This window comes from Palaemon carinicauda, chromosome 1 (assembly GCF_036898095.1).
Source record: "Palaemon carinicauda isolate YSFRI2023 chromosome 1, ASM3689809v2, whole genome shotgun sequence".
In the NCBI taxonomy this organism is placed as follows: Eukaryota; Metazoa; Arthropoda; class Malacostraca; order Decapoda; family Palaemonidae; genus Palaemon; species Palaemon carinicauda.
In genome coordinates, this window is record NC_090725.1 from 330,891,137 (window position 1) to 330,903,916 (window position 12,780).

The 12,780-nt window shown below is 45.8% G+C and overlaps 1 long non-coding RNA gene across 1 annotated transcript in view; it reads right to left on the reverse strand.

The window, feature by feature from the left end:
• LOC137645654 (uncharacterized) overlaps window positions 1-10,446 on the reverse strand; it is a 35,536-nt gene extending 25,090 nt beyond the window's left edge. Inside the window, exons 1-2 of the long non-coding RNA XR_011045330.1 lie at window positions 10,387-10,446; window positions 3,034-3,244 (exon numbers count right to left, since the gene is read on the reverse strand). This is a non-coding gene — a long non-coding RNA (uncharacterized lncRNA). The remainder of the gene's footprint in view (window positions 1-3,033; window positions 3,245-10,386) is intronic.
• Between the last annotated feature and the right edge of the window lie 2,334 nt (window positions 10,447-12,780).

The following is a 12,780-nucleotide window of genomic DNA, read 5'->3' on the forward strand; positions in this document are numbered from 1 at the left end:
GGTTTAGGAACCTGGGCAGGTTCCCTAACCCTCTTGTCTGATGGAGGCTTCCCTACAGGCAAGATAGGCACAGGCCTACCCTTAGGGATAGGATCTGGGCTCGGTCGCCGTTGTCTCTGTTGAGGCCCAAGGGGCTTGAGAGACTGATTGTGAGCGCCAAGATGGTCATGCGCTCTTGCGCCGAACTGTTGTAGGCGGAAGGGAGCTCGCGCGCGCGCGCGCCTGGCCCGATTGCGCGCACCTTTTTCGCGCTCCTGGAGCGCATGAGGTTGTTCGCGCACCTGGCGCCCATAAGGTTGCTCGTGCGCATGGCCGCAGTGTGTTGTTCACGCACCTGGCGCGCATAAGGTTGCTCGCACGCATGGCCGCAGTGTGTTGTTCGCGCGCATGGCGCGCAACAGGCTGTTCGCGCGCATGACGAGCAACAGGCTGTTCGCGCGCATGACGAGCAACAGGCTGTTTGCGCGCATGGCGAGCAACAGGCTGTTCGCGCGCATGGCGACCAACAGGCTGTTCGCGCATATGGCGCGCCATAGTATGAACCTGCGCGCCATGATCGCCATTTTGTTTGCGACCGCCAAGGCGGTCATGCGTGCCAAGTCGGTTGTGCACGCCGATTCAGTCGTGCGCGCCAATTTGGCCGTGTGCGCCAACTTGGCCGTGCGCGCGAGAGCTCTCAGGTTGTTGAGAGAACTCACTACTACGCTCACCCTAAGGTTCACGATAACTTGTGTCGTGTGAGCGCGAACGATCAACACAACGAGATTTTAAAAACACACTGTCATAATAAGAATGACTCTGGTAAGAGAACCCGAAAGTTCAGCATGAACTTTGTTTCGCGAACTCGAAGGAGCAATGCAACGAGAAACTGGAGTTTCTCTGCCACGAAACACTAAAGTGTTAGCGCGACTAGAGTTACGAGAGCCCAAGGGTTCAACGTAACTCAGGTTACGAGACCCTGAAGGGTCAGCGTAACGAGGAATCGAGGTTCCTCTGTCACGAGATTCCTAAGGATCAGCATGACTGACGGTACGAAAACCCGGAGGTTCAACGTTACCGTCGTTACGAGAGCCCGAGGGTTCAGCGTAACAGAAACCCAAAGGTTTCAAGTCGCAAGAGCCCGAAGGTTCAGCGCGACGGAGACCAGAAGGACTCCTGCTGTCATGATAACCCGCGGGATCAACATGACTAGAGCCCGAAGACTCACGATCATGCCAGCCCAAAGGGCGATCGTCACGAGATCCCAAAGGGTCAACGTGAGGAGAACCAGCAGGTTCAAAAAGACATCTCACAGCCCGAGGAGGAGAATGCCCGGGGTAGAGAGGGGTTACCCACCCCTCCAGTCTACGAACCTCCAAAGAGGAACGTACAACAGACTCCGCAGGGGAGGAAAGTTCGCCCAAAGGAGAACTACGCTTATAACAAGGTTCTCTTTCCGCCCCTGGAGGAGAACCTAAAGCGTAAGGAGATTGCCGATGCACAGAGGCAACCTTCTCTCGCGAACGACAGATATGTTCCCCCGAAGGGGAAGCCTGCCTTGGAGAGAGCCCGGCCACCGCCCCTGGTGGGTTAGCTAACTCCTCGGCGTCGAAACCAGACCCAAGGTCTGGCAAGGAACAGGCACTCCCTCGGGGAAGAGAAGGAGCCGACTCACTAGGGGAGCCGTCATCCTCGTCTATCCCCCAAGGTTGACCTGGAGTCACAAGCCCTGCGCTACTGCTCGACCGTACCCTGGAAGGGCCTGGTCGAGTATTAGCTTCGGGCAGAGATTTGGGCGTAGAGGAAGCAGAAGCCCGCGATTTCTTCGATTTCGAGGAAGACCCCGAAAGCGAAGATTCGCGTTTAGATTCTTCTTCTTCTTACGCGCAAACCTCTCCCACTGGGAGGCAGGCCACTCCCTCGTAACAGGTGTTGTCCCGCGAACACCGAGTTCCCCAGTAAGGCGGGCAGAAAGGATGTGGGTCTGTCTCCAAGGACGACATGAAGGTGCCGCAGTAGCGGCCCTCAATCCCAGGACATGTCCGCATAGCGGGACAATAACCATACACACACAAAAGAAAAAGAAAAAGTAATAAAGTCAAGGCAGTTTGTTGATCGAGCCAAAAGTAAAAGTGGTTACTCAACCGACAGGTGTGAGTGAGCTAGGGTAGCTACTCTACCCCCAACCCCCTCCCGCTAACTAGCGGATGGGGTAATTATCCTTCACTAAAATTGTCTTGGCTGGTTTTCAGCGTTGCCGAAAGTAATACCCTAATAAATGGCGAAGGTCTGTATTTGTGTCGGAACAAACCAGAATTATTGTACTTCACCAAAGGGACAGCAATAATCAGCAAAAAAACCAGGAGAATATTCAACCAATGTCGCCGCTAGCGCCGGCAGGGAAGATATGAGGACCAATGGAATGGTGTCTAAGTACCTCGCTAGAGGCCCGCATGTAGCACACCTGGCTATCCAATCGGCGAGAGTTTTGAATTTTCTGCCGTGACGTCAGGGACGTAAGCTATATATATATAACCACCAGGTAAGTCTTGTGTTTAAAAAAAGTAAGTTAAAAGACAAAAATTAATGGCAGTCCAGAATAGGCGAGGAGGGAGAGAGGAAACAACCGCTCTCCATCCGAGCCAAAAGTAAAGTGACTAAATCACAGGTGTGTGAACGGGGAGTGGTAGCAAGCTACCCCGCCCCTACCCCCGCTAACTAGCGGTGTGGGTAGTTAACCCTCGCTAAATTTTAAGGGCTCGTCATTTCAGCTCCGCCGATAGTATATCCCCTAATAAATAGCGTGGTTTGTATTCCAGTTATGGAACAAATTGTGAATTTGAATTCTAAACAATTTTCTAACTTTTGTCATATTTCACATTTTTTTTTTTTTCTACATTGGTGATGATAGTGCTTCTGAATCAGCATCTGAGTACTTGCCAGATAGCTCAGATGAGGATTACTGTGATAGTGATGATAGTTACTTAAGGGAGATAGCAAAGAGTGACAGTACTAAATCTCCTATAGTGTTATAACCTCAAGTTGGTTCTTTACCTGCTTCTATTTTCAAGAAACTGTTCCTGTGGTTGGAGTTCTATGATAGTAGGCTGGTTGGTAGAAGAGGCCTCGCATGGACTTCCAAAGGTAAAGGAATCGGTCCTAAGAACATTTAAGTCATATAGACTGGGAACTTGTCAGTTTTCTGACAACATAGTCCTGTAACTTCTCTCCTTATACAACCCAAACAGTCAGGGTTCCAAGTTCCCTGTAAAGAAAGAAATTATAAGCCCTATACAGTATTGTACTTTCAACTTCTCAGAAAAATTAGATAAAAAAAAACTTATTTAAAAAAATATGATATTTAGGAATAATTTGTATTTTTCTTAACCATACAAACCTGAAGCTCTTTATGGAGATACATTTCCGCAACAGCTGAACATACATACATACATCAACCATGGTACTTCCCCCAATTTTTAGGGGTAGCCGACATCAAACAAATGAAACAAAAACGCAGACCTTTCCTCTCTACGATCCTCCCAGCCTGACAAGGGACTCAACCGTGTTCGACTGGTACTGGTAGGGTGCCACAGCCCACCCTCACCCGTTATCCACCACAGATGAAGCTCCATAACGCCAAATCCCCTACTGCTGCCGCGGGGGCATAAAAAACAATTAGAATAGCGCCAACGTATCCTTGCGTGTTGTAAGGGCGACCAAAAGGGAGGGGAAAAGGGGGCTGTGAACCTCCTCTCCTGTATTATAATCCTGTGAGACATCAAAGAGGCAACAGCTGAAACTAGCCGTGAAACTTTTAGCGAGGTTTTACTCCTTTCCGCTGGTTAGCGAAGGGTAGTGGAGGTAGACCCACCACCCTGGTGACACATGTAGTAGCCAACACAAGCCACTTTGTAATTAAAGGCAGGACTTCCTGGGGGTAGGTGACGGTAGGCCAGCACATGTAAAGAGCTTCAGGTTTGAATGTTTAGAAAAAATAAAAATTATTTCCAAATTTGTCATTTGTTCAGACACCAAATACAAAACTGTCAGCTCTTTACTATGGAGATTCATGCTAAGGTGGGTGGAAGTCCAAGACCAACTGACGTCGGACATGAGTCCCAAGTGGTTTTGCAGCCAGATCGTGTAAGGGAGTGTTGGACTGCTGGAGAGGTATATTCCGTAGTTGTTTGTGTGTGGAGAGAGAGAGAGAGAGAGAGAGAGAGAGAGAGAGAGAGAGAGAGAGAGAGAGAGAGAGAGACCGGCACAGTGTAAAATCCTGACGTCGGACGTCGGATGCCGTACGGGAGAATAGAAACCCGCTTGTATCACCGGTAAAGGCGCCATAATACACTACTTTTTTTACACTGGTAATTTTCACTGATACTTTGTTATTTCCTGAATAAATGTTCGAAAAATATTGATTTATTTTCATTTTATTGAGAATAATCTCAATCGAACGTCAACATTACACTATTTAACTGCCCGCTATTTTACACTAACCTAATCTAATGATCACACCTTATCATGGGGAAAATGGCAGTTAAATACGTAGTGTAATGTTGACGTCCGATTGAGATTATTCTCAATAACATGAAAATAAACCAATATTTTTCAAACATTTATTCAGAAAATAACAAAGTATCAGTGAACATTACCAGTCACAAAAAAAGAGGTGCATTTTCGCGTCTTTCCCGGTGATACAAGCGATTTTCTATTCTCCCGGACGGCATCCAACGTCCGGATTTTACACTGTGCCCCCGGGGTGTGACTCTTATGCTTCGTATGAGCTATGGAAGAGCACACCCTATCACCTCGCTAACTCCCAATGAGAGATAACTGTCTGAGCAATTGTGTGAAAGTGTGACGATTGAGCAATGCGACTCGACTCGTCAAGGTAAGCCTTCATTTGAAGCTATGCTTTCCTTACCTGGACGTTAACCGACTCCCACCTCGTTAGGAGAACGGGGACGCAACTATATACATGCATAAATTAGGATGCATAAGGGACAATAATACACACTTATAGTCAGAGGTGGTCAGATTGCAGAGTTCCTCGGTTTGCTCAAGCCCCAAGAGAGGAGAGAATGAAAGGTGAAAGGCCACTCCTTCGCCTATCGAACTAGTAAGGCGATGGTGACCTGTCACAGTATTTATTGTGACGTTCCTTGCAGATTCAAGCCTGTAAAACCTGTTCAAATGGTTTGTGCAATTGCGCTGGAGCGCTGGCGAGCCGGAGAGCACTCGTGCCCAGTATGATGCTGCGCAGGAAACAAAGTGCGCATGAGAGGGCTGGTGCGCAGGAGACCGCAGGCTGTGCATGAGCGCGGACGCGTAGGAGAGTGCAGCAGCGCAGGGGAGCGCTGACAAGTTGGCCAGCGCTGTAGCACTGGTGAACGAGAGTGCACTAGCGAGATGGCAAATACTGGGGCATTGGAATGTGCTTGCAAGTAGGCTAGTGCTGAGGTACCAAAGGGCACTGAAGCACTGACGCTCTGGTAAGTGTTGTGCTGGGAGGCGCTGACGAGATGCTGGTGCACTGTAGGGCGCTGGCGCGCAGCTAAACAATTAAAAGGCGCAGCACAAATATGCAGATGATGAATCGGTGACAGGACCAGTGAAGGTAGGTCAGCAGGTTGGCATGAGGGTTGGACTGGAACTGGAATGTGCCCTTTGGAAGGGCGAGCATCCACCAACAGGGAGCGCGAACAATCCACAGAAGAGTCCAGGACCAAAGTCAATGGACTAGCTGCAGAATGCATGTTCTGACTCTCCTTGCTTCCCCTGCGAAATGGGACTAGCAGCGAAGTCTCCTCCTTCCACCGCAGAGAAATCCTCTCGGGGTGGGTCGCGGGCATCCCTAGAGTGACTAGCGGCTCCTGTAGGTCTGTAGGTCCTTGAAGAGGACTCCAGAAGTGTCTTGGAGTCCTTAAGATTCCTTCCAACGAAGGAGGTAGGACTCAAGCATTGAAGGCCGGACGGTATCGTCACACCCAACTTCCCTTAGTGGTGGAGAACTCTCCGTGCGAGGAGAAACTTCCTCCAAAGGTGGAAGGGAGGAAGTTCGGGCATGCCGCAACTCCCTTGGCAGAGGTGAATTAGGAGAATCTTCGGCAGGAAGGACGGGCCTTGAAGGCCTAACAGGAGTTAGCTTCACCCTAGGGAATGCGATCGCTTCTGAGACTCTTCACAACATGGCAGGCCTGAAGGCTTGCACTACTGCTCTGACAATGGCACCGAACCACGGCTGTTTGCTGACAGACGCACTGTCGGACAGATTCCCTGGAAGGAAAGGGACCGAAGGTTCCCTGTGAGGAGTCTCAACAGATGTTGATGGTGGGTCCACCCTTGAGAGACAAATCTTCAGGATCCTGAACCATTTTGTGGAGCCTTTCCCTTTCCCCGGTGGTCACGTTGTGAAGCGTTTGAGGGGAGGGGAGTCGGGCGATGGTGACCAATCCCAGTCTTTATTGCGACGTTCCTTGCATATTCGAGCCTTAAAATCTATTCAAATGTTTTGCGCACTTGCGAATGAGAGCGCTCGCGCGCAGTACGATGCTGCTCAGGAAAGCGTTGGCGAGCTGGAGGGCATAGGCAAGCCAGTGTGTGTTGATGGAGCGTATAAGAGTGCTGGCGCGCAGGAGAGTGCCGCTGCGCATCAGTTCAGGGACACGTAGGAGAGCCCAGCTGCGCGTTGACGAGTTGGCGAGTGCTGTAGTGCTGGCGAATAGGATATCCCTGGGGAATTGGAATGCTCTGATGAGTAGGCGAGTGCTGAGGCACAGAAGGGCGCCGAAGCACTGGAGAGCGCTGACGAGCGATGACACTCTTAAAAGCATTAATATGCTTGAGGGCACTAACGAGATGTTGGTGAGCATTGGTGTGCTGTAGGGCGATGGCGAGCATTGGCACACAGCTAAATGCTTAGAAGGTGCAGCACAAACAAGCAGATGATGAATCTGTGACAGGAACAGTGAAAGCAAGGTCAGCAGGTAAGCAAACGCTGGCTAACAGGAGATCGTTGGGGCATTGGAATGTGCTGGTGAGTAGGTGAGTGCTGAGGCACCAAAGGGCCCTGAAGCGCTGATGCTCTGGAAAGCGTTGATGTGCTGTAGTGAATCAGGAAAGTGTCCGGCGGGAGAGACAGGAAGGACGGGCCTCGAAGGCCTAACAGGAGTTAGCTTTACCCTAGGGGATGTGATCGCGACTGAGACTCGTCATGACATGTTAGGCCCGAAGGCTTGCACTACTGCTCTGACCATGGCACCGAACCAGGGCTGTTTGCTGACAGACGCACTGTCGGACAGATCCACTGAAAGGAAAGGGACCGAAGGTTCCCTGTGAGGGTGGGACCGCCCTTGTAAGACGAATCTTCAAGATCCTCAACCCCTCTGTAGAGCCTTTCCTTTCCGCGCGGTCACGCAGTAATGCATTTGCGGGGAGGGAAGTCAGGTGATGGTGACCTGTCACAGTCTTTATTGTGACGCTCCTTACATATTCGAGCCTGTAATACCTTGTCAGATGTTTTGCGCAATTGCGCAGGAGAGGTGGTGAGTGCTGGCAAGCCGGAGAGCACTCGAGCGCAGCATAGTGATGGCGCACAATATGATACTGCGCAGGAAACTGAAAGTGCACTGGTGAGCCAGAGTGCGTTGAAGTGCAGGAGAGCGCTGGTGCGCAGGCAAGTTCTGGCATGCAGGAGAGCGCTTGCGAGTTGCAGAGCCCGGGCGTGCAGGAGAATGGCGCTGCACATGAACGCGTTGATGCGTAGGAGAGCACAGCTGCGTGCTGACGAGTGCTGTAACGCTGGCGAACAGGAGATCGCTGGAGCATTAGAATGCGCTGGCGAGTAGGCAAGTACTGAGACATCAAAGGGCGCTGAAGAGCTGACGCTCTTGAATTATTGATGTGCTGGAGGACGCTGACGAGATGCTGGTGAGCGCTGGTGCACTGTAGGGCGCTGGGGAGCATTGGCACACAGCTAAACGCTTAGAAGGTGCAGCACAAACAGGCAGATGATGAATCGGTCACAGGAACAGTGAAGGCAGGTCAGCAGGAATGTTGAACTAGAACCAGGATGTGTCCTTTGGAAGGGCTAACACCTACCGACAGAGATCACGAACGATCCACAGAAGAGTCCAGGACCGAAGTCTGAGGACTAGCTGCGGCGTCGTCAGGAGGTCCAGGAACAGGCGAAGATCAAGGGCCGGAAGACGACTGAAGCGGAGGCTCCTCTGCGGGAGACGGCTGCGAGGATGAGGCGCCTTTTCACCGACGGTGAAGGGCCACCTCTAAGGAGAAGCGGAGGGCGAGCTCTGCGTCTGGGGCCGGTGGATCAGCAAGCTGACCTTTAGAAGCAGTAGTCCTCTGCAGAGGAATCTCTATGAGTGAACTCCTGCGAGGAGAAACACTTGCAGGAGAGACCGAAGAAAGATAAGCTGGAATGAGGGGAACAGAATCGGCAGCATCAGTTAGAGAGTTTGAAGGTGCAGGAAGCGTTGGCAGCGGCCACAGAAGACACCTCTGACACTACGTTGACACACGACAGGGAATCTTACCTCCAAAGTCGGCGACGGCTGCTCACTAGCACAAGGGATGACAAGGCACAGCAAGGAGTCCTTGGAGGGCAGACCCGGGACCCCCAAGGACAATCACACCTGTACAAAAGGAAAGAGACAAGGCCTCACCCGGGGGAAGAGGTGGGGCCGCTTTGCTAAGGGGAAGCAACACCATCTCTCGAGGACCAGGGTTAGCCATAAACTAAAGGGTCTACACTACTACTCGACAGTCTCCCGGTAGAGACCAAACGAGCACGAGCTTTGGAGGAAGGTCGGGAAGTGGAAGAGGAGGTCTTGGGTTTTCCCCCTTTCAAAGAAACCTTCGAAGGAGAAATATCCCGCTTTGACTTCTTCCGCCGTTGCCCAAACCTTTCCCACTGGGAGGCAGACCCCTCCCGACACTCACTACACCTGTTACCACTATCACACCACTGAGCTCTGCAGGCAGATCAAAGGGTGTGGCGATCGGTGTCCAAGACCGAAATGAAGGTTCCGCAGGGATGACTTCGAGTCAAGGGGAAGTACACATGGTCGCAGAAGTCAACTCACTCACACTAGAAAAGAAAAAGCACAAACAAAAGCATTAAAAGGCAGTCCAAAAAGATGAAGGACGAAGAACAGCAACGACCGTACACCATCCGAGCCAAAAGCAAAGTGAGCTAAATCACTGGTGTGTGAGCGGGAGCGGTAGCAAGCAACTCCCCCTCCCCCCGCTAACTAGCGGGATGGGTAGTTAACCCTCGCAAAATTTTAATGGCTCGTTCTTTCAGCTTCGCTAGAAGTAATAACTCCTAATAAATAGCATAGGTTTGTATTCTAGTTACAGAACAAATTGGTTTTCTCTATGTATTTTCACCAGAAATGTGTGTTATAGATGAGGTAATCTTGTTGAAGAATTAACCAATAACAATTATCTCATACTAATGAATGATGGTTTTCCAACTAGGTATGATGTATTCCGCAATTCTACATCAGTCATCCATTTGTCAACACTTCTTATTTTCTTCATTAGACATATTGTACTAAAGTAAAGCTTTACCATATTGGATTGCAATGTATAGGGTTGATTCACACTATTGGTCAGGTCGCGCTCAATTCTCGGTCCAGTCAGATAGTTACACGATTTTAAGTGAAAGCATTCAAACTGGCAATATAGTCCGGTCTTGCTACATTCACGCTCCGGTCGCGATAGAAAAAAATCATTATGTACAATAACAGGCAAACGTTCATTCCGTAAATACATATCCGGTAAATTTGTATTGTATTACAGGATGTTTTCAGCACCCAAAACCCCGAGTTCCCACTGGGGGTCCCCCATTATCGTAGGATATAGATATAGATGTATATATATGTTTCAGAAACTATTCATTTGCGACGGGAACGAGTGTCATTTTCGAAGAGAGCGTAATTTTTTCTATAAGATAAAGTAGTTGTTTTCGGAGGTTACATTGCCCTGTAATACACTACAATAAAACCACATTTCCTAATATCACTGAACAATATTTCTATACAATTATGTTTTTCTTCATATCTATAATTTTGCCAAGACATTGATCGGACCGAGAGCGAACTGTCTGGGATAAAAGATTTAACATGAGCAAATTTTTCATCATCAAACTCATTTCAGCTGAAAAAAAAATATATATATATACAATCAGTTCAAGCTAAAATCTCCCCAGTGAGATAAAGCTGTGAACTCACGTAAAACAAAGCCCTAATCTGCCCGGCCAGTCCTAGGGTAATGCTAGTTCTAAGAAAATTACACTTCTCAAGCTCAATTCTAATGTTGCAGGTCATAATTTACTATATGATTAAAGCCTGAGTGTTCTTGTATAATATGTCTTATAAATACCTGGTAAACAGTTCAATTGCAGCGTGCTCTTTTTCTCCTTGGACGTATTCACAATGGCCGATTCGGTTCCAAATTAGTTTGACAGAAATTCCAGAATCAGGTTCAGGAACTTCAGGTTTCGGGGTGAGGCGTAGCCTTTACAACGGCGCCTCCAAAACTTATCTTCTCGTTCTGTTTTGTCTTTTCTTCCACATCAGGTTTAATACTTCTGTTTTCTTTTCTATATTTGTTTCACTAAATCAAAATAATCCTAATATCTTCTTTAAGTCTTCCTCGTATGGTTGTTGTAGCTCAATGACTTCATTCCTTTCTTTTCTATATAACTGGCAGAACAACAAAAAATGTATCAAATCTTCCTCCTCATTTTCACAAAAATTACAGTTTACATTCCCTTCATTGTGTCTATTTACAATATTTAGTTTTAACGTATTAGTTCTTGCTCTAAGAAATATCACTGAAGCAAATGTATTGTCATAAAGTAACTCTTCTTTAATTTCTTTCTTCCACGTTCTATATATTTCTAAGCTCACTTTACATTTTATTTTTTTTTTCCACTTTTCAGTATCCCACTTACTGGTTTCCGATTTTATCTCTGCCTTGTTCATTCTTCTTATCTTTCTTATGCCTAAACTTAATTCTTCCAAATACTTTGCAGGTTGTTTCCACCATCTTCCGTCTTTTTCTTGAATATCCTGGATAATTATTTTCAGTATTTCCTTCTTTCCATTCAGGGTACGATTTAAGTACTGCAGCTTCCCATCCGTCACCCTTGCTTTCATAGAAGATGTACCTATCCCCCCTCTTAGAGTAGTATTAGCTGTATTTTAGTGGCACCTAAAATCTTCCTGTATACTCCATTCTCTATTCTTTGTAGTTTCTCTATTTAAGTTTCTGTTAGATTTATAATACTTGTTCCATACAAAATAGATGGTAAAGCAATACTTTTCTAGAACGTTTTTCCTATCATTACTTTATTGCAACTTTTCTCTATAACTGAATATGTTAGATTAGCTAATTTTTGTGCCTTTTCTATCATTACCTTTTTCTGAGTTTTAAATATATTCCTATTATTATCTAGTTTTATTCCTAAGTATGTTAAACTTTCTACTACTTTGATTCCCTCTATGTTATCTGGCTTTTCTTTCATAATATAAATCATAATATTACTCCTTTCTTTATTAATTTCTAACCCACATTTTTTACCAGTTTCTACTAATATCTGGATGTTACGCTTTGCATTATGTATATCCTGTGCAATTATTAAGGCATCATTTGCAAAAAATAACGATTCTACCTTTATTAATTGATTTCCGAAACCGTTTCCTTCCTCTTCTATTTTCTTCATGACAATATACGTAATTAGCTTAACCCTTTTACCCCCAAAGGACGTTTCACAAAAGCCATCCCTTTACCCCCATGGACGTACCGGTACGTGCTTGCAAAAAAATGCTATAAGAAATATTTTTTTCATATTTTTGATAATTTTTTGAGAAACTTCAGTCATTTTCCAAGAGAATGAGACCAACCTGACCTCTCTATGACAAAAATTAAGGCTTTTAGAGCAATTTAAAAAATATATATATACTGCAAAATGTGCTGGGAAAAAAATAACCCCCTGGGGGTTAACGGTTGGAAATTTCCAAATAGCCTGGGGGTAAAAGGGTTAAAAAGTGAAGTTGATCAAGTGGTAAAGCATTTACATATAGATGGTGACGTGGCAAAAGAATTTGTTGTTATAGCGTATAAAACATTAATATACAATTATAAGGCAATAGTAAGTCTTAAAATTGAATATTGTTAATGGTTAAGGAATATTCCATCCTAGAGATAGCTATATATAGACGAAACCCGTAAAAAATCGAAATTTGTTGTTAGCAGACGATATTGTAAACAAAACTAAATCAATAAAACAATATCTTATAAATTGGTCCATTCTATCATGTAAATTTCAACTCTAATTTTGATATTACTGTTCCTGTATTCTATTAAATGATTTATATATATATATATATATATATATATATATATATATATATATATATATATATATATATATATATATATATATATATATTCATTATAGGGTCGTAATCCTATTTATGCAAACATATTTGATACTAGATGGCAACTTTCTATATCCTAAGAAGATATTTTGTGAAAGACATGCTCTATTCAATCATTGCAATATAAGACGAATATATTAGAAAATATAATTACTTTTAATTGGAGATATAATATATCCAATTGTGAAGATAATTACTGAGAAGAGAATTAATATAGAAAATCTACTAGCCACTTCTAGCAACTTCAATCTTGCCCATATTATTCATCAAAAGAGCTATTGTTTAAGTTTTAAAATTCTTTGATATAAAATATATCTTATGTACTGAACTA